This window comes from Nanorana parkeri, unplaced genomic scaffold (assembly GCF_000935625.1).
Source record: "Nanorana parkeri isolate BGI_ZX_2015 unplaced genomic scaffold, ASM93562v1 scaffold1259, whole genome shotgun sequence".
NCBI lineage: Eukaryota > Metazoa > Chordata > Amphibia > Anura > Dicroglossidae > Nanorana > Nanorana parkeri.
In genome coordinates, this window is record NW_017307527.1 from 474,363 (window position 1) to 500,647 (window position 26,285).

Sequence of the window (26,285 nt, forward strand, 5' to 3'; positions counted from 1 at the left end):
ATCAAGTGTCTGAACTGAATTCATACTGGTTGTTAAGTTATTTATTATTTGCTGTAATCGGCTGGAGGCACTGTCTATTAAATCTAAGTATAATTCAGACACCACCCTATTATTAATATTTCACCAAGATTTGATACCACTCAATCACAACATTCCCAATGCCAACGGCGAAAGGACTTTAGGAGAGAGGGTGGTACGGCATGTCCCTTTTGCTTCCTCGGAAATCAGGACCATCCTGGCCGAACTACCTGACTATAGAACGAATTTGCGAGGGTTCGCGAGAATGTTTTGTCAAAATCAATTTAGTTATGGCATGAGCGGAACAGATTGTGCCCAGGTTCTGAGGATGAAAGTAGGAGAGGAACTGGCAGGGGTTATAATCTCCAGTTGCAACATTGTCACACACGAACAGGCCACTTCTGGAGGTAAGGAATTCTGTGTTGCCCTGCTAGCCAAACTTCCAGAGATTTATGGTGCATCCTCTACCACGGATGTGATGAAACTCAGTCAAAATCCTGGGGAGGAATGCGCTTGTTTCTGGCGTCGCCTGAAACAAGCTGCGTTGGATGCCGATATAGAGGTTGGTCCTGATGTGCCAACCGACGGAGGTAAGTTAACCGCTATTCACCTTTTACTAAGAGCCAAACTCTTAGAAGGCATCCATACGAAAATTCGAGACCAGTTATTACTAGCCAGACCCGAATTTAATGAAATGACAATACCTGCCATTCTATCCACTCTCTCCGCTATAGAGAGAGAGGTGGATAGGAAGAAACAGGATAAAACAGAGGTGGATAGGAAGAAACAGGATAAAAGATCCAAAGTCCTTGTGTCTCAAGCCCCTCTTGCAGAACAAACGGGTCAAGAGCACTGCAAAAAGACACAACGCTGGAAAACCCGGACTTGTTACATCTGCAGAAAGGAAGGACATCTAAATCGTGACTGTCCTAACAGACCCAAGGGTAAGTGGCAGTTCATTCTGGACGACACAACAACTTCGGTTGTAGGGATGGCCAGCCACGGCTATGATTCTTCATAGGATGTTGGCAAACCGGTGTCAGGCCATATCAACCTGTTTATTGAGGAATTAAAATATCCCCTCCCTTGCCTCATTGACACCGGTGCCAACAGATCTCAGAGGCAAGGTTCCCCTCTCTGGTGGAGACTACACCCACTCTGGGTCTCACAGGTCAGACAGTGTCTCTACAGACCACCAAACCACTCCATTGCAGGTTAGGGCAGCACACGGAAGCCATCAGGTCTGTACTGGTATCGGATGATATTCCCATTAATGTGTTAGGAGCTGATATTTTATCAGAAATACAGGCAGTCATCGAGTACACTCCAACGGGTATTGTGGTCAGCAGCGCATATGACGAATGCTTATATACGATGATATCGCTACCGTACCTAATAGAACCCGGTTGTTTCCTGGAGCTGGATGTACTGGCAGAGGTGAATCCGAAGGTCTGGGCGAGCAATAAGTATGATGTGGGTCTTCTGCCAGTTCCGCCAACAACGATTAACATCAAGCCAGGAAGTGTTTTACCCCGGTTACCACAATACCTTGAGTGTTGCTCAGTTGGATAGTCTTAAGATCCAAATAGACTGATATCTACAGATAAAGGTCCTAACACCAACTAAATCGCCTTGTAACACTCCACTATTCCCAGTGGCCAAAAAGACAGCTAAAGGCCAGGAAACAACATACCGATTGATACATGATTTAAGGGCTCTGGACAAAATCATTATTAGTGATGCTCCTCTGGTACCTAACCCACATACTTTGCTAGCTTAGTATAGAAGGGAGATACTTCCAGTCCTTGCATAAAAGAGCGTAGTACAACGGGGGAAATTCTTTGCGTTTGGCGCAGCTTAATGCGATATGGATTTGTGCGTTGAACCAAGTGAATTTCCATAACAAGGGTCAACAACTAACTTGGACACGTCTCCCTCAGGGGTCAGTGACTAGTCCCTCGGAATACAGTTGCAAGCTTAAGATCGTGTTAGATCAGTGGCACCTGATGGATCCAGGGGTGGTACTGCTGCAGTATGTGGATGACTTGCTACTTTGCTGTCCCACGCGGGAGGCTTGTTATCGGCGGCTTAACCATCTGGCATCCACGGGTAATAAGGCTAGCAAGGAGAAACTATAGTTCTGCAAGGAAAAAGTTATCTCTCAGGGCACCCGACATTTAACCACCCAGAAAGTCCAGACATTGAATGAACTGCAGAGACCTAAAAACACCCGACAATTGAGAGCCATTCTTGGACTTGTCAACTACTGCAGAGACTGGATACCTAACATCTCATCCAAATTGGGATCCCTCTACGAGCTGACTTCAAAAACACCCTTTCAATTGTCAGACAATAATTGGTCAATCCTACAGGATTTGACCCAGGTACTCTCCAAAGCGCCTGCTTTAGGTCTGCCCAACTATGACCTCTCCTATCTCTTTTGCCATGAAAACCAGGGCCATGCAACTGGAGTACTGACCCAACTACACGGGTCCAGGTACCGACCCATCATGTATCTATCGACTGCCCTAGATCCAGTCATCCGAGGCTCACTGGGATGTGTACGAGCCGTGGCCGCCTGCGCTGTACTATTACAGAAGGTGGGTGACATAGTCTTGGACTCCCGGTTGACCCTCTATTCGGTGCAGGAGATCCTAAATCAGGCCCAGACAAAACACCTCTCTGCTGCCAGGTTGACTAGGTACGAAGTGGCTCTCCTAACACCTACTAACCTGACTCTAAGACGATGCACCATTTTAAACCCAGCGTCTCTTTTTCCTGTTATTAAGGAGGAAGAGAAGGGGGGAGATAATGGTGTGAAACCTGACAATTTTCCAACTTTTACTAACCATTCTAACCTCTCAACTTCTAATCAATTTTCCAACATAGTAGGCAATCACTTTGAGGACCACCATGACTACTTTTCTTTGGTGGAACTTGAGTCAACAGCAATCAGTCCGGTGAAGGAGACTCCCATCCCAGAGGCCAAAAACCTTTTTGTCGATGGTTCCAGGTATTTCACCCCAGACGGTAAGCCACACACTGGGTATGCCCAAAGCCATGCCCTGATCGTTCGTCAGTATGTGGGGGAAGCCACACATGTCAGTGAGGAGGACTCGGCCTCGCCCCAGGCAACATTTGAGCCATGTTGATAGGCATCACGGGTTGGCATGACGATGGCGGGACGCTAGCTTGTGGGGGCTGGAAGCCGTGCAGGTAAAATGACGACAACTCGGCCATGCCCCCAGGCAACAATAGAGCTATTGGATAGGCGGCATCACTGGCTGTCATGGCGACGGCGGGACGCCAGCTGGCGGAGGTTGCTAGTAAGAGCAGAATCGTCTGGCAAGGCATGCATCATAATAAAAAAGAAAATCAAAAACAGTACTTGAAAATATGGTAATGCGGACCTGGGCTCGCGTGTATGCTTCAACATCAGCTTCGGTAAAGGGGATAAATTTGTGGGATCCTCCAGTTGTGAGAAAGGTATAACAGTCAACCTTACTAATGAAACCCCCGATCTCTTTAGTAACACTCATAGACCAGATTATATCTGTTGGAAAGAAGGGTGCGATGTTCAGACTGCAGGGGCGATCCCTCAGTCTATCATGTTATTACTTAGTGCCCGAGACCGTCAGAGAAATTCCTCATGTGCTGTTCTGACAGCCCCATATTACTTCCTGTGCGGTTCCGCCACTTATAAGGTAATTCCCCCTAATGCAAGAGGTTCATGTGCTTTAGTGAAGCTTGTTCCGGCATCTTATGTTGCAGCCGATCGAGAGGATCTGATGGTGCGTAGGAAGGTAAAGATGTCCGGGAGAGCTCGTAGGGAACTGTTCTCTAGCCACTATCAGGCTTGGGCATGGTTCCCCGCTTGGAATGGATGGGGGATCGAGCTTATGAAGCGATTGAAAAATTTCTCCTCTATTGTAGACGAGATGTTCAATGAAACCGTAGAAGCTGTCACCCAGGAACAACGACAGATGAAGACTCTGGTATTGCAGGAAAAGATGGCTCTTAATATTCTTTTAGCGTCCAAGGGGGGTTTCTGTGAATTCATAGGGGAGGACTGTTTACAAAGAGGTAAGTAGAGATCTGGATGGAGGGAGGCCGGTGGACGTAGGACGTAGTATATCTGGACTTTTCAAAAGCATTTGATACGGTGCCACATAAACGCTTGTTATACAAGCTAAGGGCTATGGGCATAGATGAAGTAGTGTGCACGTGGATAGAAAACTGGCTAAAGGAACGTGTACAAAGAGTATTGCTAAACGGCACCTTCTCAGAATGGGCGGAGGTCAGGAGTGGCGTACCCCAGGGTTCTGTGCTGCTTTTTAACCTATTTATTAATGATATAGGGGACGGAGTAAGTAGCCGTGTCTCAGTGTTTGCTGATGATATGAAAATTGGGAGGGTAATAGACATGGATTTAGATGTTATAACATTACAAGAGGACCTGGATAAACTCGGGGAGTGGGCAACTGTATGGCAGATGAAATTCAATGTAGATAAATGCAAGGTAATGCACTTTGGAGTTAAAAATAGGCAAATGGACTATACTCTTATGGGTGTGCCACTAGGGAAGTCGGAAACGGAGAAGGATTTGGGGGTCATCATAGACCACAGATTGAAGAATAGCTTGCAGTGCCAGGCTGCTGTAAACAAAGCAAGTAAAGTACTGTCTTGCATTAAGAGGGGAATGCAGGGACAAGTCTATAATTTTGCCAGTTTACGGATCAATGGTTCGGCCACATCTGGAGCATGCGGTCCAGTTTTGGTCACCAATACTCAGAAAAGATGTCCTTGAGCTGGAAAAAGTCCAGAGGAGGGCAACAAAACTAATTAAGGGGTTTGAGGACCTAAACTATGAAACAAGGCTGTTAAAATTAAATATGTTCTCGTTGGAGGTTAGGAGATTAAGGGGGGACCAGCATCGTGTCTGACTCTCTCTGGTGCTAAAGAAGTACTTCACCCCTTATACAGAAAGAACTGAATGCAGCGTGCATTTAAGCGCAGCGGATTAATATGCGCAGGCAGTGTATATAAAATATCCAAATCAACAGGCCGGGCCAATACACAGGTGAGTAACAAACGAAGTACAGGAGCAGGATCCAGGAAGAGTAGTCAAGTAGCAAGCGGGGTCTATTCACAGGTGAGTATCAGGGAGCAGAGCAGGTATCCAGGTACTGGCTGAAGATCACTCAGCGGTGAGTGAGGCTGCTGGGCTTCCTTATATAGCCCGGGTGACATCATCGGGCAGAGCTGGCGTGCTGATGTCATCGGCCGTGCACCGCGACGCATGGGGGCGTGTCCCGCCGTGACGCACGGGCGTGTCCCACCGGCGCGGCCTGAGTTAACCCCCTGGCGGTGTCTTCGTGTGCGTCTCTGCACAGGAGCCCGATTCGGGGCCGGGACGCGGGCCGTGATCCAACAATCAGTGTTGGTTTCAGTGGTTTAAAGCACTTAGGTAGGATAAAAAAGCAAAATGCACATTGCTGTTCTGGGCTCTGATACAGGTACAAGGAACAAACACACACATACTGGTATGTAGAATTGACATGAATGTCAGGAGTGGAAGAATATTTTTGGTGGCGGGTCAAGAAAATGGCAAAAAATATCAAGCTAAAGTATAGAAAATGTGTTTAATTATTTTACTATTTTGGACTGTTTTTCCCTTGATAATAAAGAAATCAAGGATATTCATTAATATTTACCGCACAAATAAAGGCCCAATTTGTTCTGAACAAAAACAGGTTCATTTCACTGGATACACCAACTAGTTGCAAATATATTTACAGTTTTACCAACACATGACAAAGTAGAAAAACTGAGTTCAGGCACTGAGATTTCTCTTACATTAAGGCAGGGATGGCCAAACTCCGACCCTCCAGCTATGGTGAAACAACAAATCCCATGAAGCATCTCTCCGGGAGTCATGTCTGTGGCTGTGAGAATCTTGCAAAGCCTTATGGGATTCGTAGTTCCACCACAGCCGGAGGGCCGCAGTTTGGCCATCCCTGCATTAAGGGGTTAAAAGAGGGTAGTACTGTTTTTGCATATCCCATGGTAGCTGAGCAAATGTTTATCAAAACTTTCAATAAAAAACAATTAAATCATCATAAGCACATCAAAACACAACATAACCTCCAAAATTCTTACTAAAACTAAGATAAAATTGTATTAATGTTAACAAATAAAACATTTTCTTGTTTTGTGAATAGGTACCACCTTAACCCTTTCGCTGCCAGAGCTGGGTTGCGTTTTTTTGCACACATGTTAAAATGTACATTTTAGGCCTACATTTAAACCCCCGCATTGTATTGTTTCCAAAAGCAAAGACCCTAGAAAATAAAATAGTGATAGTTGCAATTTTGATCACACGATATTAGCGCAACAGTTTATCAAATCCATGTGTTTAGTAAAAAATGCATACAAAAACATTTTAGTGCATAAAAACACAAAAATCAAACAAATTCACCTTAAGCTGGTCAAAAACTGTTAGATTATTTGGTGCTGGACTAGAGAAACCATAGAACTTACCATCCATGCTAAAAATAGACTTTTGCCAAATTGGGTGTTGCTTACAGGGCCACCCACAGCTTGAATTTAATCTGACAGCAAGAATGGACACAATTCAAGCTGTGGGTGGCCAACTTTAATTTTACCTGTCTCATTGACTTCCAATTTTACTGAGATTTCAGGTAAATAAAGACTAACTAACTTTCACTAATCCCTAGCGGCAAGGTTTATGAGTCTGATGCAAGTGAAGTTAAAATTACAATGTGATATAAATTTCCTAGGGCAGCCAAGTCAACAACTTACCTCACTAGCAGGTAAGTTTTATAAAAATGTCCTAACCGTGGATTGACCCCTCTTCTATTGCCTATGGCACATGGACTGGTGTTTTTAAGAGGGGAAGCCTATGCTAGTTTTTTGGCCTTTTTCCTCTTAAAATAGCCTGATGCTGAATATTATCACAAAGTCTCTGCACAGTAACATCCTTACCCGTATGTCTAATGTGTTGGATGCATTACACTGGTAATTATTATGTTGGGGAAAACTAATGAATCAGAACCCTGTGGACAAACGTTGCCAGAGTGTTTCAGGAGAACTTCAGATTTTTCCTGATTAAATTATTGAATGATAATGCGATTTTATTCCTAAAAAAAGTTTGTTTTGTTTTCTATATTTATGCTTAAAAGATAGAGGATTCAGCATACTTCTTTTTAAGGTTACCAGAACCAGGAATAGCCACCTTACTGATCCCTACAGGGGCAGGCAAGTTGCATATAACATTCTACAGCATTTAAATCCATAGCATTAAGTATGCAGGTGTCAAAAACAAATACAAATCATAAAATAATGCAACCCTTTCTCATTCCCCTGTTCCTCAGATCAGAGTACCTACTAACATAGAGTGTATCTGGAGGGTTGTTCCTTCCCTGCCTAGCCTTTTGGCTGCTTAGCAAAGGAGGTGCATTCTGTGTGATGTTTTGCACGTACATATATTAACTAATATCACACCACTAGATGGAGCTAAGAAGAATTTCCTATGCTTCTCGGCTCCATCTAGTGGGGGGGATGCTGTGCAACTGACATTCGCACAACATATGGCTGGACCGAAGATTTATATATTGGCCCCATAATGTCCTATGCTGCCTGTGGCGTACACCCGGCCCCGACCCGCTGTACGTCAATCCCACGTGACCATACACAAGTCTGATCCGAGCGTGAGCGTCACAAGGATGTGGCGATACCTCTCTCAGCCTCACCCTGTGCAGGGATTTCCCAGCTCGCAGGACACAATCTTAGGCTAGCAGACTGAGAGCGATCGTCACCAGGGTTGGTTAACTCCACAGTTAACCCTTTACCCACAAACTTCCACTGCCACCATGTATTTTCCGGAATACGAACCGTGCCCAGCAACTGCTGCGACTATTCAAAACACTTAAACAATGCCTGTGATACAGCTGTCCTCTTAGACAGAAATATGACAGGATTCACTATACAGTAGCACTCTTCAAAGAGCAAGGATACTTTAAGTTCGTATTTAGAGCGTAGAGATAAGCTTAACGATTTTTAATATCGTCCTTTAATAAAAGAAACGGTGCAGAAAATATACAGAAAAAGATGTAATAAAAGACACAATATATATACAACAGCAAAATAAAAGGGAATAAAATAGAATACTCAACAGTCCTAGAATTGTGAGTTCTGACAGAGTTCAGAGTCCAAGAAGCAAAGTGGAAGTCTGCAGGGCTCTTCTTCAAGCAGACTTCAGCAGATTAAAGGGGAACTCTTCTGCAATGTTCAGACTTCTAGTTCCTTGATGATGTTTAAAACCAAGAGCCTCTCTAGTTGCCAACACAGAGTATTTTATAAGCCCCTTTTGGAGGGTGTCCCGGAGCCAGCCCCTAGGCAGGGTTGGGCGGGCAAACGGGCGGAGGATGAACCTTTAGTTTACCTATCCCCGCCCAATTCCAAACTAATAAAATATAACTTGATTTTCAACCTCAGGTTTTATGACTTTTAGAGAGAATGTGAGGGTCACCTGGGTCACGGCATCTCCCGGACCTACTTGTTGATATAAATTGTCCACTCATAATATATGGAGGGCCTAGTGCCATGCCTTTAATTACGACAGTCATAAAAGGCTTAGCAGAGATATGTTGGAAAGTGGAGGGACCTGTCAGTTCTAAATGAAGACCTGCAGGTGCTCTGACTGGGGAAACAAACAAATTCTATTCTGCAATATTCAGACTCAAATCCCCCATCATGGTCACACTGCCCGGCAATGAGGGTGGAGCTTTTCCTGCAACTGCACAGAGATGATATAGCTAAGCAAGAACATGTATTTCCTTTTTCGTTCACTGTACAGTGTTAGCCACAGAGCACTTCCCAGGTCCAGAGCCCTGGCACAGCCCCTGGGGTGACCGAGGTGTGACGGTAATGAGGTTTGAGCACATTAATATTAACTATGAAATTATCTCTTCCCTCATCTTGAATGCAACCTTCAATTTGTTCAATTGAGCTGTGTGAAGTTGGCACCCCATGTTTGTAAAACCTGAATAAAAATATACCCTTCGTTTGTGCTGGTTTGTGCCGCAAAAACCAGTGTTTGTGCCGGTTCGGTTTCTGAGATATTAAACATTCAATGTAATGCAAGCCCCGCCCACTTTGCGCCCCATGTTGCTGAATTTTAAAAACAAAGACGCCATTCGTTTGTGTCGCAAAATAAACGTTTGTGCCGCTTTGGTTTCGGAGATATGGTGCGTTATAGTTGTTGTAACACCGCCCAATTTGCACCCCATGTTGCTGAATTTTAAAAACAAAGACGCAATTCGTTTGTGCCGCATTTGTGCTGGTTTGTGCCGCAAAAATAAACGTTTGTGCCGCTTTGTTTTCGGAGATATTGTGCGTTATATGTTTGCAAAACACACTGACTTTACACCTTGTTATTAAATCTTAGATACAACTAGATTTATTTGTTCCCGGTTTGCGTTGATTTGGTGGATATTGTACATGATGTTTTACTTAATATGTGTATTTTTGCCACCCCCCGCAGGGATTCCCCCCTCCGGATCCTCTCCCTGCAGGGATGCCCCCTCTGATCCTTTAGCGCTGACTGGAGGATTAGACAGGGGAGGGGCCGGGCACAGCTGGCTCTAGCTCTAGTGAGGCAGAGCCAGCTGTCAATCAGGTGGCAGGGTGGATCTCGACAGTATTGTTGGGATCTGTCCTGGCTGCAGCGTGGCTCTGCATTGTCAGCATATAGTGGGCAGTAGCTCGCCATATGCTTAGTATATGTCCTCTTGTGACCAAAAAGAGAACTAAGGCCAAAAAAGTTGGGCCATAGTCAGGGGCGTAACTAGAAATCCCAGGGCCCCATAGCAAAATGTTGTAAGGGCCCCCCCCAACGAAACCCCCGCCCCCATTTTAATAGAAATGCGCTGAACAGCACGTTTTTGAGCGTTTTTAATTGCGTTTCAGTGCTGAAGCGCGACTAAAAACAGCCAAAAATGCTGCGGAAACCACGGTGAAACGCTTCCACCCTGGTGTGAATGGCGCCTGAATGAGGCCTAACACTTTACTTTAATACTGCCTCACCAAACCAAGCTGAGGAAAGGGGGTTATGAAGGAACTGTAAATAAGGGATTTATGTTATAAATGGTTTTTGCGCGATGTTGGTGTTTGTATTGTGATAAAATGATACCTGCGTATATTTAATTACAACACAAGGTATCACAACGCACGGCAATGCGTCACAAAGCTTTGTCATGCGCTGCCACAGTTAAATGAATGTTTTTTTACAAAAGAAAAAAATCATGCACTGCAATGCGTTCTAACAACGCACTGCAGCACATTTGCCTGGTGTTCACCACAATATGGTGCACGTGTATGTTATGTGTGTGTGGGGGTGGGGGGTTTGTGCTTTTTTTATTATTTACACCTTTTTAATTTATTTTTGAATTATTATTTCTCTGCAGCCTCAGGTCTCAGTGAATGGGAAGCCCTCAGTACAGAGGCTTCCCATTCATTCACAAACTGCAGATAGTAAGATATTTACTATCAAGCAGATTCTCAATGCGGAGGAGCCTCTGTACTGAGTGCTTCACCCCATTGAAAATTCATGAATGAACAGGAAGTGATGTAAATCACCTCCTGTTCATTCATAACTGGGGACACATAGTACTATGTGTCCCCAGTTATTTACAAACACTGACGCGAACACTCCAGTGTTTGTGCTGCACATGGAGGATCAGTAAATATCAATGATACTTACCGATCCTCCGCTCAGCCTCGCACACAGCCGCTGTCATCCTGAAACTGACAGGAGGACAGTGGCTCCGCTCTCCTCCCCGCCTGTCCTCCTGTCAGTTTCAGGACAGCAGCGGCTCCTCCGCCGTCCATTTTTTTTCCCGGCTACCCGTTGCCTCAGCCCATACAAGCGGAGGAGAGTAGCGGGGATCCTGGCCTCCCCAGTGCCGCGGGCCCCATGGCGACCGCATCGGTCGCTATGGTGGTAGTCCCGCCACTTGTCATAGTTCTCTTTTAACAAAAGTTTAAACCAGGTGTTAACCAAGCAAAACAACACTCCAGCACATTCTCTTATATAAGTCACTTCTTTTTTAATTGCTTTTTTTGAAAACCATCTATGTTAGTAAATATTTTTTTTTTCTGGTGTGTATGCACTAAGTCAGCAGTCGCCAACCGGTGACTGCTGTGGTCCAAGAGAAAATGTTGGTGGTCCCCGGGCTCCTCTGATGCCGTGCAGGCTGGGCTGTCATTGAATGGGCACGGAGGCTCCGGGGCTGCCTCTCACTGACTCAAACAGCGGCTGTCACAAGGTATGCGCGGCTCTCAGTACAGTGCGGGCTCTGCAGGAGACGGGGCATCTCGTCAGTACCCGGACTGAGCAGGCATGAAGTGGGAGAAGCCAGGTAATAGTGGCTTAGAGTGGGGGAAGGGGAGGCACGGGGGTGGATGGGGCAGTGCTGAAAAGTCAGTATGTAACGCATTGCAGAAAGAAAGTACAGGGACTTACAGTTGCTTTTACTTCTTCTTCTGGTGATGGTGGGGGGAGCAGCGAGGTTTCCTACACGTCCAGCCGGCTCCAGGTGCTCTCTCTTCCGCGCAGCAGAAGCCGGCCAACTGCAGTTCGGCAGTCTTCCTCTCCCACCAATGGCAGCTGAGGTGGGCGGAGGAAACTGCTGTGGCCGCCAAGGAGCCCAATCGAAGCGGGCACAGACGATAGCAGTCCAGCTTCTTGTTCTCTTCTCCCCGCCACCGCAGTCTTAAAGTCACAGCAGTCTTAAAGGGCCCCCTTCCCAGTCCACAGCTTTCGGGGCACTAAGATTAATAAGGTGCTGGATTAGTCTGACCCAGGGGCGGACTGGGCCCGGAGGCAGGGTGGCAATTGCCCCCCAAGCCTCTCTGATACCTTTGCAAACGCCCCCCATTGCCACCGTAAGCATTTAATCTCTCCCCTCTTGGTCGCTCTGCTGCGGCCGAGAGGGGGGAGATGAAGTGCTTGGCGTTTGCAAAGGTATCAGAGAGGCCCGGGGGGAAATTGCCACCCTGCCCCCGGGGCCTTTTTTAGTCCGCCCCTGGGTCAGACTAATGCAGCACCTTATTAATATGAGTGTCCCACTCAATATGGCCGCAAGCGACGGGCATACTGAGTGGGTCAACTCAGATTAATAACGTCCAAAAGATGTGGACTGGGAGGGGGGGCTCTTTAATAATGCTCTGATCACATTCACACCGCTGAGCGATCCCTCTCTCTTCTCCCGGCCACTTCAGCTTCAGAGCAGCTGGAAGGAGAGAGAGGGAGCGATAACAGGTGTGATCAGAGCCACCTCTCTGAGTGCCGCTTCGTGGACCTGAAGCTGCAGCGGCCGGGAGGAGAGAGAGCGCAGAGAGCTAGTGCCGGCTCTGGATGGAACACTACCGCCGCGGTGATCGTTCGCTTCAGTTCTCTCTTCTTCTCGTCCACTCTGTAGCTGCAGCAGCCGAGAAAGAGAGAGAACAGAAGCGAGTGATCTCAGTCCCGGTAGTGTCTCATCCTTGGTCCCGCCGGCGGCGCACCCCCTCACTGACATTCCACTCGCGTCCCCCCCCAAAAAAATTGCCAATTGCGAGGGGGCGAGTGGAAATTTTGAGGCCTGTATATACTATATTACGAAAAGTATTGGGACACCCCTCCAAATCATTGGATTAAGGTGTTCCGTGACATTTCCTGGCTACTAAAAAATAATCGCGGGAAATCCCGCGATCGAATGATAATCGCAAGGTGTATGGAAGGCGTGCGATCTCTGCTACTGTAAGGCAAAACACATGACAAACGCACTCATCAATTCGTCACCAGCTCTATAGTAAGGTGCACACAGGATTAAAAATTCTGAATTTATTGGTCCCTGAGGTCCGAAAGGTTGGCGACCTCTGCACTAAGTCACATCTCTTCTTTTGTGTACCACAAAGTTTTATAATTCCATTGATAGGTACAAAAAGCTTTATTATATTACTTTTGAATCAAAAAGTACATGTATACAGAAGTATTTTGCTTCCGGATATTTTGGGTATGTATAGAAGTACCAACATTTGAAGAACAAAATAAGAGGGAACGAGAGCAAATTCTCCCAGAAACATTGCCACTTCAGCATTGTGGTCAGATTAAACAGCAATACTCCAAATTGAGAATCTTTGTTAATAAACACAAATAAAGGAAGAAAGACCCGAAGACAACAGAACTGTTCAAAGAACTACGGAACAAGCAATTATTTTTGCGGCACAAATCAGCACAAACGCGGTACAAACAAATGGCATCTTTGTTTTGATAATTCAGCAACATGGGGTGCAAAGTGGACGGGGTTACAGCAACTATAACGCACAATATCTCCGAAACCAAAGCGACACAAACGTTTATTTTTGCGGCACAAACCAGCACAAACACGGCACAAACGAATGGTGTGTTTGTTTTTAAAATTCAGCAACATGCGGTGCAAAGTGGGCGGGGGTTACAGCAACTATACGCACAATATCTCCGAAACCAAAGCGGCACAAACGTTTATTTTTGTGGCAAAAATGCGGCACAAACGAATGACGTCTTTGTTTTTAAAATTCAGCAACATGGGGTGCAAAGTGGGCGGGGTTACAGCAACTATAATGCACCCTATCTCCAAAACCAAAGCGGCACAAACGTTTATTTTTGTGGCACAAACCAGCACAAACGCGGCACAAACTAATGGCTTCTTTGTTTTTAAAATTCAGCAACATGGGGTGCAAAGTGGGCGGCGTTACAGCAACTATAACGCACAATATCTCCGAAACCAAAGCGGCACAAACGTTTATTTTTGTGGCACAAACCAGCACAAACGAATGGCGTCTTTGTTTTTAAAATTCAGCAACATGGGGTGCAAAGTGGGCGGGGCTTGCATTAAATTGAATGTTTAATATCTCAGAAACCGAACCGGCACAAACGCTGTTTTTTGCGGCACAAACCAGCACAAACGCGGCACAAACGAATGGTATATTTTTATTCAGGTTTTACAAACATGCGGTGCCAACTTCACACAGCTGTTCAATTGACCTCAGGCTGCCCCAATTTTGCCAAGCATCTCCACATTCCAAAAAATAGATTTCTGTGAATCTGGCTGGTGATCTTTATGGTCCTTAATGAAACACTAAAACCTGATTGTTTATATAGAGTTTGCCATGGACCTGGTGTGAATCGGTTTAAGTGATATTTTTATGATCGGCCTCATAAATCCCTAAAATCATGGTTATTGCTTTGCCCAGCTCAATAATCCCCTACAGATCACCAATAAATTAGCATTTGACAGATTTAAGTAACCACATAGGGTCTAGTAAGCATAAATACCCCGGTGACCTCACATCCCACTGAGTCATAAAACTGAGTTCCAATATCAAGCCAATTTCATAACTTGGAATTGGAGAGTGATATTGTAAAATTAATCACACAGATAGCGGTGTCTCATCAAGACAAAGCCGTACATATCAATCATGGACGGGTTACAATGGTCAGAGGCCTAACAAACCACATTAATCCTACTGAGCCAACCATAGGTCATACACCTACGACATTTAGACTTGATTAGAAGCTAATTTAATTAAACACAATAATCCATAACCTATTTAGGACTAGCTTATGATCCTAGAGAAATATGAATATTAAAATAAACACTGACAGTTTGGGAGGAGCAGTGAAGGGCATCGTAAAGGCTTAGCCCTTCTGCTTCATCTTCTCACCCCTTGCCTTATGGTCTGGCTCCATTAAACCCCTTAGAAGGCTGACAAAAAGATGCTGCAAAGGCAGCTAAGTAGGCTCTTGTTTTAACACCAAGAAGGAGGACACTCACAACATCAAGAAGTTCATAACACCAAAGCTCTAAGATGTTCCCCATTAACATCAGCAAATAATCTAAAAGAAAGGACAGAAGGGCGCCCAACCTAGTGCAGATTATTTTTTATTTTAAAAGACACAAAAGTAAGAGTGCAAAGGTACTCACAATGGTAGGTCAAATAACAGTTTGTATAGAAGATTTCAAAGAAATAGCAGTTTCAGGACTGCAAGATCTTAAAGTTAAATGGGATGAATTAGCCCTCACATGTTCTAGGGAGTGGTTATCTCTCATAATCACACAGAGAGAAAGACTACTTGAACCCATTAACGAAAAGATCATCTCGATTAATGAACAGCTCAATCATTATCGTAGCCATCCTAAATTCCCGGTATGGGACAAGTCTATCCATGAAAAAATTATAGCTTTTGAAAATAATCTGATGGATAAAAAATTAAATAAATATGAGAGGGATCATGGAGATTTTAAAGAGGGAAAGGTTTTCAACTGGAAGAAAACCCAAAACAACTTCAATTCCCATCGCTCAAACCCCTCCAGATCTGGCATTAATTTCACACGGGAGACATCAGGGGGAGATAAGGGGTTCTCTAACCCGAAATCTCGTGTCCAATTTCCTCCTCGAGGTAGGAGAGGACACCCCAATACTTACAGTTTTTACTGAAATTGGACAAACATTTAATCGTTCCAAACGGCATAATAGAGAAATCTTGAATAGAGGTCCACCTATTAGGACCCAACAATCTCCCTTGGGGGACTGCCATAAGAATGACCAAATGCGAGCCCGCACAATACAGTTTGCCTCCAGAGGTTACACAGATAAACTAAAGGAATCTGAACATGAAAGCATTACCACTTTGCCCGCTAAACGTAGACACACATCTAGCGCCCCATTAGCATCTTCACGCACACAGGGAACAACCTTTTTTGGGGCTGCGTCCACTCCAGGTCTGGATCATATAGAGCCCTTGGACCCACGTGGGTCCAAGGGCTCTATATGATCCAATGACGTAATGACGATTCTAATGGGACCATTCAAATATTTAATCTCTCCTCACATTCCCTAGATGAGTCAGAAAAATTAGTCCTCCAGAAGGGTCTGAGTTTCGCCCCAAATTCCCTTCCAAATGACTTTGCTCTCTTCTTGGATCTACATAGGTACATACGCAAGCTGACACTGCATCGCCACTTTCTGTCGAAAAAGGCTAGACAAATACAACCATCAACTGTGGAATCAATAGAGATCCTAGACCAGTCAGCCCTCAAAGATTTTGAAGATCTGTGGGATGGCTATGAAATGCCAAGTGAACCTCTGGCACCCCCAGACATTCGATTCACCGGTCTTAGACCTAAATCTTAGACCTAAAGTAGGATGTTATAGATGCAATGTTGCCAATTGCGGAGCCTGCCCATTCCTTTGGCACTGGAAAAAAGAAGTGTAAAATTCTAATGGAAGAAGTTTCCCTATCAAAAACTTCATTAACTGCCCATCACAATATGTGATCTATGGTATCCTCTGCTCATGTGGGAAATTGTACATCGGGCGCACCATTAGAACACTCAGGGTTAGATTCGGAGAACATAAGAGGAATATCCTCAAAAAAAGTAGACGACCATTCTGTACCCAGGCATTTCTTGGAAACACACAAGTCCAACCCCACCGGATTGAAAGTATTTGGGATTGAAGCTATCCCAGAAAACTTAGATGAAGGGATAAGATTCAAGAGACTTTGTCATAGAGAATCCTTTTGGATCTATTCTCTGAATAGCCTATATCCCAACAGTCTGAATGAAGGCCTAGAACTAGCCACATCACTTTGATTGACCTGGTTTGCCCTTCACTTCACGCAACCTGCTATCTGACTTAATAGTACTGCTAGGTCAAACCTTTCCCACACACTAAGCATGTACTACAATCTAAACTTCCTGGGTTGATCTACTATGCATGATACATGCACAAGTATTCCATACCAATATCATTATTTATTATTGGGTTTGCTATACAGCCCATTACTATTTGTACTTGCATGGACCACTACAATAAGTTCAAGTCTTCCATACACATCCTTTTATAGATATGTGTCTGTGTACACTGGTATATATATGCCTATATATCTCCACGTCAATGAATAAATATGGGATAACTGCAAACTGACCCCATTTTTTATGGACACTATTGCTGTCACTAAACAAAGCAGTCAATACCAGCAATCCACTTGCAATAGTTGAAGCAGCCATTCCAACCTCTATTACATACAGGCCCATTGCAATCCCTTCGCTTCCAGTTTAAATCCACAGTACCACACACTCCAATGGATAAATTAAACAAAAACACGTGTTCTTCGTTTCACCATGTCAGACAGCAGTTCATTAGTACATAGGTATACAGCATATACAATTTTTACATATATACTGAGATGATTCTTGTATTGTTCATACATGTTCCATGGTTTTCTATAAGTGTATGGTATATTTTTATATACATTTTTTATATACATTTTTATAATTTATGTTTTTGCCTTGCTATGCATCTTATGCATTTCCATGCATTATCATGCATTCCACTGGAGATCACAAACATAATGTGATATGGGTCGTGAGTTGACCTGCATACTGTGTGCATGTATATATATATATATATGTATACAAAATGCTAGTTTAGCTATCTACATGTATATTAAAAGCTAGCATTTGATCCTTGCTCCAAGTAGCTGATAATGATTGATCCTTTATGAATTTATATTTACTCTTTTATATATATTTTATTACCGATTCGTCAGATTTGTAAACAATTTTAATCATGTGCTTTGAATTCATGGTTGCAGTTTATGACTGATTATGCTCATCATTACATGACCTCAACCCCCAGAGCTAGAGTTGTGCTCTCCATCGGACTTGTAAATCCGTATATTTAGATGCAGATCTTCGCCCTTTCTTTCCTCAAACACACACCCCCCACGTGACTCACATATGCCCGTGTCATCGGGCATGGCTGAACAACCATTGGTTGTCATATCTTATGAGTCACGGGGGTATATACCATCATTTGAGGTTCCGGATTGGCCGGAATGCCAAACGCCCATTCGAGGCGGAACTTGCATACGTCGCTCAGCCTGATCTATTATGACCCAGCTGAACTAAACTCCATTTTCATATCCTTTTGCTATTGGTCTATCCCCCTACTTAAGGGAACAACGAGGTGGTTGAGGTCACGTTCTGAAGAAGGGGGCATGACCCGGAAACACGTCAACGACACCACAACACAGTGGCACACAGGCTGATTGCAGTCCTGAAACTGCTATTTCTTTGAAATCTTCTATACAAGGTGTTATTTGACCTACCATTGTGAGTACCTTTGCTCTCTTACTTTTGTGTCTTTTAAAATAAAAAATAATATGCACTAGGTTGGGCGCCCTTCTGTCCTTTTTTGTATTCCAGTTCTACAGTTCCCCCCGGCTGAAGTGGGACAGCACCCCAGGTTCCGGTCATAGCGCTTTGACTATACTATATCAGCAAAGAATCTGTGAAACCTTGCTTGGAGAAGAGCCATACAGATCAATCTTTTGTGCACTGAACTGGACTCTCAGAACTTACAAATCCAAGACTTTTTAGGTATTCTCTTTTTATTCCTTTTTATTTTACTGTTGTTATAGGAGCTACTTCATTGAATAGAAACATTGGATACCATTATTACTCCTTTTTTTCTGTTGGATTCCACGGAAAAAGTTAAAATATTGAGAAACTGAGTGTCATGTCACTAGCTGGAGTGTCACACATACGCAGGCTGCGCTCTTTTGCATTTGCCATTTAGTGTGAAGTAGCACCTTCCAACCACTGTTCCCTATCGCAAGAGACATGCAGGTTCACCCTGGTTAGTCCTTGCTGCCTCCTACATTGGCCTGATAATCTCCAGCCATTTGGACCTCTCCTGCTACCAGCAATTGGTTTGTGAGTGCTCAAGGTTTTGCCTTGTATTAGATCTATGTTATTCATGCTTGAGGTGCAACATGTCAGATCGAAAAAAAAAGTCAAGTAATCCCACTTAGGCTATAAGCTGGGAAGAAAAACCCCCTTCTCTTTTTACTCCTGGGCTCTTCCAGGTGACAACCTGTAGCATTTCCACTATCCAGGCAAGGGTCATGGCAGATTGCAATCAGTAGCGTATCTGTTATGCAGGCACAGGTCATTGCAGGCAGCAATTAGTGGTGCGTCCATTATCCAGGCAAGAATCACGGCACGCTGCAATTATAGCATATCTGTTAACCTGGCAAGGGTCAGCAAATAAGAACAGTCAGAGACAAAGCACTTTGTAAGGCACTAGGTACAGGAGCCAGGAAGCTTAACGCTATCACAAGCACAAAACCCTGAGCTTGTGATGTTCAAATTGGGTACCACAGCTCTACTGGCCAATCAAGCACAGGAGGTGGAACAGGCAGCACCGAGCCACTGCCTAGCATCGGGGACGCCTCAGCACCACCCAGGGGGAGCAGACTCTCAGACTGAGAAAGAGAGCAGCTGAGCGGTGGCTGCAGGGAGAGACAGAAGAAGCAGCTGCAGAAATATAAAGACAATAGTGTCCCGTGCTCCCAGATTCAACAGCAAACTGAACATGTGGAGGTCTTCAGGTGGTAGAAGCAGTGGATGCTCTGGTGGCTCCATGGCATCAGTACAACCTGATCTGTGCATTTCCTCCACAAAAACTCCTTTCTTATCTGCTCCACAGAATCGAGATGAATAGCATTCTGGTGATCCTCATAGCTCTGGACTGACCCAGGTTGTACACCGATATGATTAAACTTGTGGCAGTTGCTCTATCAGCTTTTCCAGGTAGACAAGATCCTCTATTACAAGGTCGGAATTACCATCCTGCTTCAGGGTTGCTTTATTGGCTTTATTGGCATGACTGTTGAAGCCTGGGTCTTGAGTGACAGAGGCCGGTATGACTTGGTGATCCCTACAATGTTAAAATACAAGAAATCCACTTCCCACAAGGTCTATCATTGTAACACTTACTGCTCAACAAGGGTTAAATTATGGATCTCAGCTGCGGATCTAGGTAACTATGTTTGCACTACTGAAACGACTCTGGATAAGTGTAGGCTTCCTTCAATAACAATACAATACAATACAAGATTATGGGGCCCCCTTGTGCTCTGCCCATATACAAGCCCCTCCCACAAGCCCCACCTGCATAAACATTCTTGTGTCACTGAAATTTTTTCTTCACACTATTTTTCAAATAGTGGGCCAATTCACTAAAAGATGAATTGCTGGGGAACTGGTAGGAGAATTTCAGAATCTAGACCAATATAGGCAATTTGGAAAGGGAGCTAAATGGCAGAATGCATGGCAGACCTCAGACCAGAACCAATACACGCCACACTTCAGACCAGAACCAATACACGCCACACTTCAGACCAGAAACAATGTATGACAGACTGGGCAGTTAGAATGACACATACACAACGACAGCTCTCAGCACCCGGTAGGTTTTGAATACAGCAGGGGCTTACTGGCAACTTTTAGCCCAGGGAGCAAGTACAACCCAGAGGCCCATGGTGCAGCAACTTGGCCCCCCTCCCGCTCTGCCTCTTCCCCCACCTTCTCCCCTCCCCTGCCTGCCACTTTTGGCAATTATGAAACGGTAGTGTGACTGGTCGGGTGATGTGAGGACTTCTAGTAAGTCCATGAAAGGGGTGACTGGCTGGGTCATGGTGCTCTCCTCCCACTGGGCTCCCTACATAGTTCTGGCCTTACTTTGCTACATGTCCGCTACTTAGGCACTCTTGCCCACTGTAGACAGCAGCTGGCTGTCCATGCTTCTGGGCTGTGAGCTGTGGGAGGGGCTGGATAGTGTAAAAGTCAGTGTTCTATCCTATATATTTTCTCGACTGTGTCACTTTCAGTGGTGTCGAGTCATCCGAATCAGCTGTTTCATGATCCCCTTCTTCATGACATGCACACCTGGAAGAGACGCGGTAGAGAAATGTATAGGTTGGGGAAAATTAGAAAACACTGGTAATGGAAGGATGCCTTGTCAGTGCTGTGCGCATGTATGACTGCTGCGACCCTGGTAGTTCTGCCACTAACTCCAAGCTGTAGAGGGACTACAAATATCAGCACATTATACAGCAATGCAGAATAATACCATCGGCTATAGAGGGCTATAAATCTCAGAAATACATTGTACAGCATTGCAGAATGGCATTGGCTATAGAGAACTACAATTCCAAGCAATACATTACACAACAATGCAGAGTACCAACAGCTATAGAGAACTACAATTCCAAGCAATACATTACACAACAATGCAGAATACCATCAGCTATAGAGGACTACAAATCCCAGCAATACATTATACAGCAATGCAGAATAATTATTATTAATATTATTACATAGTATTTATATAGCGCCACCAGTTTGCGCAGCACTTTACAATGTAAGGAAGACATTACAATTACAATACAATTCAAGACAGGATGGTAAGGAGGGCCCTGCCCCTGAGGGCTTACAATCTGAAAGAGGAGGGGGAAATGATACATGAGGAGGTAGCTGTGTGGGGATGAATTGTTTGAGAATGTGATGTTTCAGTGGTTAGGTTGAGGTGGGATAGGCTTCCCTGAAGAGAAGAGTCTTCAGGGAACGCCTAAAGAAGCTAATATGAATACCTAATATGAAGCTACATACTCTGTGTTGCTCTGGGTTCGCCGCCTGATGTTTCCAGGGTCTCAGGAGGGTTGTGTGGGCTCTCACCAGGGGTCCAGAGAGTTTCATGGGTGTGTGTGGGTGCAGCAGAGGTGGCTCCCTAATAATTAGTGGTGGCTCTGTGATAACTCCCAGGTGGGCAGTGGGGGCTCCCTGGTGGTTACTGGGTGCTCCCTGGTGGTTAGTGGGGGCTCCCTGGTGTAGGGTGACCATTTTTCTAGAGCTGCAGCTAACGATTATTTTCAAAATCGATTAGTTAGCAGAATATTAAATTTGATTAACTGGTTAATCGGGATTAAAAAAAAAATGGCTCCAGTGATGTCCTACTAGTTTGTATTGAGATTGTAGTCCATCACAGGAGCAAGCTTGGAGCGGCGGAAGTAAAAAAAAAAGTGTGGTGTGCAATATAGTGAAATGGAAAGTGTAAAATTATACAGCAATCAATGCAGAATGGCACCGGCTATAGAGGACTACAAATCCCAGCAATAATACATTATACAGCGCAATGCAGAATACCACCAGCTATAGAGGAATACAACAAATCCCAGCAATAGTACCTTATAGCTGGCGGTATTCTGCATTGCGCTGTATAATGTACTATTGTTGGGTTTTGTAGTCCGCTAAAGCTGGTGGTATTCTGCATTGCACCACTGTATAATGTATTATTGCTGGGATTTGTTGTACTCCTCTATAGCTGGTGGAATTCCGCATTGCGCTGTATAATGTATTATTGCTAGGATTTGTAGTCCTCTTTTCAGCGCAATGCAGAATACCACCAGCTATAGCGGAGTACAACAAATCCCAGCAATAAATTATTACACGCCGCAATGCAGAATACCACCAGATATAGAGGAGTACAACAAATCCCAGCAATAAAATATTACACGCAGCGCAATGCAGAATACCGCCAGCTATAGAGGAATACAACAAATCCCAGCAATACATTATACATATAGTGTATAATGTATTGCCTGGATTTGTATTCCTGTATAGCTGATGGTACATTGCTCTGTATAATATACAGCACAATGTACCATCAGCTATACAGGAATACAAATCCCAGCATTACATTATAGAGCACCATGTGTGGGAAAGAGCAGTCTTCTAGCAACTTGCTTCTGAGATCGGGCCTGTCTGTCGGTGGCTGTCATCCTCCCACGCCTGCTCCTCCTTCTTCTTCTCCCCCGCGTCCCGCAGGGAGGAGGTGTGGAGCGTGGTGTGTGGAGCCGTGAACAGGGTCAACTAATCGAAAGCAGATTAGTCGATGATTGAAAATGTTTTTTTCAATCATCGATTATAATCGACTTAGTCGATTAGTTGTTGCTGGGGACAGTCCCCGGATTGAGGAGACCATCCCCTGACAAATTATGTCCCCGGGAACATAAAATAAAACATTTTTTTTGTAATACTCACCTTGTCCCTGGAGAGGATACACTATTAGCATAGCGAGGAAGCCGCCTGCGCATTTTGCATAGCTCCCGCTACGCTAATAGCATATGTTCTCAGAAGCTGCACAAAGCGCACGCCGGTTTAAGTAGTAGCCAGCACTCGCTGTATGCAGCTTCTGACAGCGCGGGCGACAGGAGGCCCTCCAATCAGGCACTGTAGAGGACCCCCCGCTGGGGCATCCCGAGGCCCCCCTTGAGGAGCGAGCGGCCACCAAATCCGATTAGAGAGCCGCAACTGATCCATGGATCTGGTGAGTATTAAAAAAAAAAAAAAAGTTTTATTGTATGTTCCATGGGACATTTTAAAATCTGCATGGATTTTATTTTAAAAAACTCCCAATGTATACAGCTACGTATATCCATAGAGCTTGCCCTCAAAAGTTCCATAAAGTCTGGGGACCCTGGTTGGATGCATTTTTTGCAGTACTAGCTAGTGACAAGCAAGACTTGTGTACATCCTCACTTGTGTGTCTGAGTAGGCGGGGAATTGAGAATTGGAACTGTGTATTTTGTACTGTTGTTTATATGAAAAATCTAATAAAAACAATTTTAAAAAAAACAAAACTGGTCACTTTACCCTGGTGGTCAGTGGGGGCTACCTGGGCCCTGGTTTGTAGTGGGGGCTCTCCTGTGGCCGCACCCCCGCTAAATGAAGCCCCCAGCCACAGGTGCAGTACTGCTGGTGCACTGCTACAGATGCGGCTCTCTAATTGGGCGGCCGCTTGCTCCTCAAGGGGATTCTCGGGAGGCCCCAGCGGGCGGCCCTCTAACATGCCTGATTAGAGGGCAGCGTCTGCCTGATCCAGCCAGCCCCGATCGCATCGGTATGCGATCCGGGCTGGCTGGATCAGGCAGATGCGGCCCTCTAAAGAAACAGATATTCTGCGCTATTAGAAGAAGGAGGTAAAAGAAGAAAAAACGGATTAACTGCAAGCTGCTGAAACGTGGGCTTGGGAGCCTCAGAAATTGATTGGTCAGTAGTGCAGCGCTATAAGTCTCACGGTGTATTTAGACAGGAACCAGTGTATATGGAAAATCTGCAGATTTATATAATCATGAATAAATATGTATATAAAATAAATTCAATTTGAATCATAAGGAATGTGTTGCTGTCTTCTTTACGCAATGTGTCAATAGTGATAGATATATGTGAGAGCACAGAGAAACAAAATAAACAAAATGAATCACTCTCCAAAGAGGCTGATATACTGTGTGAACTATGTGTTTAAGCTGAATGTATAAACGTATAATGGATGTGAATCCACCCACCGTTATACAGTTGGGCAAAAAAGTATTTAGTCAGCCACCAATTGTGCAAGTTCTCCCACTTAAAAAGATGAGAGAGGCCTGTAATTGGCATCATAGGTAGACCTCAACTATGAGAGACAAAATGAGAAAACAAATCCAGACAAATCACATTGGCTGATTTGGAACGAATTTATTTGCAAATTATGGTGGAAAATAAGTATTTGGTCACCTACAAACAAGCAAAAGTTCTGGCTCTCACAGACCTGTACCTTGGGATGGTTGAGGAGGCTTCCCTTGCACCTCATGTCTTATGGCCTTTGAGGATGGTAACAGAGGCCAGGCAGACACCGAGTGGCACGAGTGCCAGTGGTTGTGGAACCGTGCAAGTTGAAGCGTAATCCGGAAAACAAAGTCGAGGCAAGCAGAGGTCAAAATCCAGGAGGTCAGATGCAGTACCGAAGGAAGAGGCAGAAGAGTAGTCCAAAAACAATCCGAGGTCAAAATCCAGGCAAACGGTGATCTAATCTTCAAGGAAACAGCATACACAACACAGACAGAAGCTGATAAGACAATCCAGCAATTTGAGAGACATGCTGGTTCGGTTTATACAGGGAAGTGAGGTAATCAATTACGTCACTTCCTGTGCGCCTTTGGCACGTTTTTCTTGGAACTCGCGCCGTATGCGCATCATTTCCTGTGCGCCATACTGCACACCGGAAACATACTATCGATGGGAAATGCTCATTGCGCGCATGCGTGTGTTTTTCTTCTTGGCGGGACTTGCTGCTTATACCCTGAAACAAGGCATATAGGAATCAGTTCATGAACCCAGCTGTATCAGTCTGAGAGTAAGTACCACCATATGCAATGTGACATCCACTTTGATTTGGTACTTGTGTTTATGCAGGACTTGAGGAGGCGTCAATCTCTAGGGAACAATGGCTCCTGATCTGTACGGACAGGTTCTCTTTAATAACAGCATTGACAGGTTGGAAGGCTGGTAGGGTGAATGAGGATTTGCACAGAAGGAGCCTCTCGTCTATAGGAAGAAGCTGAAGAGCGGTCATAATGATGACGAGGTGCAGGGGAATATTGCACGGTGTATTCACCTTGAACTGACGCCAAGCAATTGAATCTCACAACAAAGTCCAAATCCCATTCGCACTGCCACGGTCTCAAAACCACAAGGTATATGTGGTGCCCAGGTGACCACACGGATGGCGCTGTGCAAAACACTAATAGTAAATAAAAGTAATTCACCGGCACACACTTGAAGGGTTTTTAAAGTATTGATATGTTTATTCAATACCCAATGTCACATACTGTCATTCGGTGCTAACCTTTCGGATCCGCACAGGGATCCTTCATCAGAGCGACAGTGACCTGTCGCTCTGATGAAGGATCCTGTCGCTCTGATGAAGGATCCCTTCATCAGAGCGACAGAATCCTGTCACAAAAGTAACATGTTTTGGGGGCATGTTGATCCACCCTGATTAGGGCTTTCACAATAGTCTGATAAATGTTGTATTCATTTGGTCAGAGCCAGGGGTATTGGGAAAAAAACAAAAATTATTCAATGTGTAGGGCAGCTGTGCAACACCTTACAAAATGGAGGTAAACTGGGAGTGAGAGGGGTTATAGGCTGTTTGAAACATTTAATGTATTCATACATAAGAAAAGATTTTGCGAACAGATCCTGAGTAACTGGTCCCACACCCCTAATTTGGTCAACAGAAAATGAAACGAGATCAGTGGGGCTTTAATGGCACCATGTGACAAGTCCAATAAAACAGAAATTAATTAGATTAAAAAAGTATTCATTTATTGAATACAAAAAGATAAAGATAAAAAAACCATGATTGAAATTTACACGTGCAACATGATTGAAAAATACCTCCAAAAACCACTCAATTCCATAATTATGGCATATGATGTAACCAAAAATTGGTATACATGATTAGTGAGGACATATTATTCAAATAGAAAG

At 44.5% G+C, this 26,285-nt stretch overlaps 1 long non-coding RNA gene across 1 annotated transcript; it reads right to left on the bottom strand.

Annotated features, from left to right (window-relative positions):
• Window positions 1-3,994: 3,994 nt before the first annotated feature.
• On the bottom strand, window positions 3,995-24,572 carry LOC108797315. The gene is made up of 3 exons (XR_001941876.1): window positions 24,562-24,572; window positions 22,715-22,717; window positions 3,995-4,087 (listed from the first exon to the last, which is right to left on the bottom strand). It is a non-coding gene; the product is annotated as an uncharacterized LOC108797315 (long non-coding RNA).
• Window positions 24,573-26,285: the final 1,713 nt, after the last annotated feature.